Here is a 3,081-nt window from a genome sequence, read left to right on the forward strand (position 1 = left end):
TCAGTATGATATGCAGTTGCTATGATCTAGAATAGATTTGCGGCGTGTAAGACCGCATGTTTCCAACAAGATGTTGGCATATTAAAATTCTGTAGAAGTGGTCACATTATTAGTTTTATTCTTTTGATAAAGAATTTAGCTGCACCATTTTGGGTATGTACATGAGGTACTTCGTAAAAATCATACATGCTCGTGAAAGCGGCATTCAAATGGGTTTAATCCATATGGTAGGATAATTTGCTCTTAATTTGATAATTTGAGCAATTAATTTAGGAATTCATGGTTTTGTGGAGGTTAGAGACTCACATAAGATCATTTTTTAGATGTCTATTGATACCATGAATAAATGTCCCAGAAATGGTTGAGTAGTCCACATATATATTCTTGGATGTGTTCAAGAAATTTAAATGGCTACTTTCTGAATTTTAAGATGAGAGTGTCCTAAAAATCAATTTTCTCATGGCATATGTGGTGCACATAAAATTTGATGACTTGAGATTTTTTATTTTTGCAGCTTTTAATTGTGACCAACAAAATGTTCACTAATCTTTCGTATCATCCCAATTTTGGGGTGACCAAGGTGATCATGTCAAGTCTTGAATTTATCAAGACTTTGAAAATTTATTTTATACGCAACATAAGGTACAGGTTTGATGTATGTAAAGTATAATCCGGATGAGAATGAAGGGAATTTTTCAAGAGTTTGTTCCTCATATCCGTTGCTTTTTGTTAAAAGCAAAACTTATGTCTTATCCACCTCTAATGTTTTAGATGGAAATTATTAGATCGGATATCTTTGAAACTTATAAGGGTACGAGTAGATTCAGGATACAAGGGTGCATTCTGAATTACGATAGGAGTACCCATAGGGAGTGTAAAAGTGGCTCTTCTTGAACCAATAATTGCTTTCTCTCTGTAAGAGTTTAGAAGTATGTTGTTTCCCTTTAAATTGTATTAGTTGTAGCACTATCCACTAAACTTAACTCTTATTCCATCGGATTTTTCCCGTAAAAGTTATATAGATAGAAAGAGAATATTTTAGAATAAATCTTATCTTATTCATATATTCATAAAATTACATACAAGGTATTTATATTATAAAATTCTAATATAAATACATTACAATAATATGTCTGATTCACATAATATAATATACGTAGTCTGAAAGACTTTATTCTACTTACTGTTATACAATATATAACATTTTGTAGTATTGAAATAGCTAAATGACATCAACATATTTCCGGAGATTAAGTGAGGTCTCCAAAAACATCTTGGGTGTAACCCACAAGCATGTCTTCATCGAGGATGATATCGTCATTCGGCTTGAATACTTCAATAGCGTTTTGAGAAGGACCGGCTTGAGGGTTATCTTGAATGGTGTTGAAGTGAGCTTCAGTTTTCTTTCCATGAACTTGTTCGCATTTTTGTCCATACTTCATGTATAGATCCACAAGGTTCTTGGGAATTCGGCATTGATTAGTACGATTATTCATGCATCCAGACCTTTGACAAGTTTGAGAGCCGTCATTTTGATCATGTTTCTTGAAATGATCTTTCCCCTTAGTTTGACTGTTGGTCTTCTGACCATTATTTTGTTTCCATTTTCCATTGAATTTTTGGAAATTCCTTTTATGGTTTCCAAATTTACCAGTAAAATGAGCATTAGCATGCGCTTCAGGGATAGGCATGGCACCCGTTGGGCGAGCATTATGATTCTTCATCAGAAGTTCATCATGCTTCTCGGCCTGAAGTAATGTGTATATAAGCTCAGAATACTTTGTGTATTTATGTTGACGATACTGCTGTTGCAATATCCTCATCGAGGGATGGAAAGTGCATAAAGTTTTCTCTATTAAGTCTACATCTGAAACTTGATGATTGCAAAATCTTAGTTTGGAGTTAATTTTATGCACGGCAGAATTATTTGCAGAAACGGACTTAAAGTCCTGAAACCTTATAAGAGACAATTCTCTTTGGGCTTCTGGCAATATTACTGCTATTTGTTGGTCATATCTCTCCTTGAGGGAGTCCCATAAAGCTAATGGATTTTCCTCCATTAAATATTCAGTTTTTAAATTAGGATGGAGGTGGTGCCTTATGTAGTGCAATGCTGCATACTTTACCACCTGAGGTATTTCTGGAGCATTTTTGAGGGGTGCGAGAATGCAAGGACCAAGGCTATGTCCACTTAAGAATATTTTCATATCCATGGCCCATGATAGATAGTTACTTCCATCTATTTGTAGTTCTTGGAATTCTTTCTTATTGATGTCAGCCATATTTCCTGCATGTATGATCATGCATTTGATTAATTTTACTTGATAGTAAAATTTGTTTTGGTAAACAACAAATATGTTCTAGAGGAACATTTATAATTTGCAAGCCATATATGTGAAGACCATCGAATTTTGATATATTTGGAAAGAGCACTATGGAGGTATAAAATGCCTCTGAGTAATAGGCAAAACTGTAAAATACAGTAGAGGCCATTACCTTGTGATTGCACAAATATAATTCAAAGTAATCACATATTTTATTTTGGCTTTTTTATCTCATATTAAAAAGAGAATTTTGCAAGAAATATATATATCTCTCAAATGCAAAAATAAAATTGTTGTACCAAATAACATGTTATAATATACTAAAACAAATATTAATAAATATGTCATATTACATATATTTGTGGATATAAGGGCTACAGTATAGATTTACAACACCATATATGATTAAAGGACAAACTGAGGGTCCTAAACATAAATTTATAGCACACTTAATATTGCTATAAAGAAGTAAATCTCCAGCTAGGGAATACAAACTGGGAGTACGTCTAATTAATACGTCTAACTAATACAAACGGGAGTATATTAGTACTACACATCCCGAGTGATAGTAGACGTGGCCTGTTTGGTCATGTGGCGTGGCCCATGGTTCTGTCGGCACCGCTGAAGCGTGTAAAAGGAATCAAGGAGGGAGTGGATAAGGTACACCCCAAATCACACATCCACTCCACAATCGCTCGTTCGAGCTCTGCTTCAGGCCGGCGCTCAGGGCCGGCTCCTTCAGCGGCGCGGTGCCCCC

Source organism: Triticum dicoccoides, chromosome 7A (assembly GCF_002162155.2).
Source record: "Triticum dicoccoides isolate Atlit2015 ecotype Zavitan chromosome 7A, WEW_v2.0, whole genome shotgun sequence".
Lineage (NCBI taxonomy): Eukaryota > Viridiplantae > Streptophyta > Magnoliopsida > Poales > Poaceae > Triticum > Triticum dicoccoides.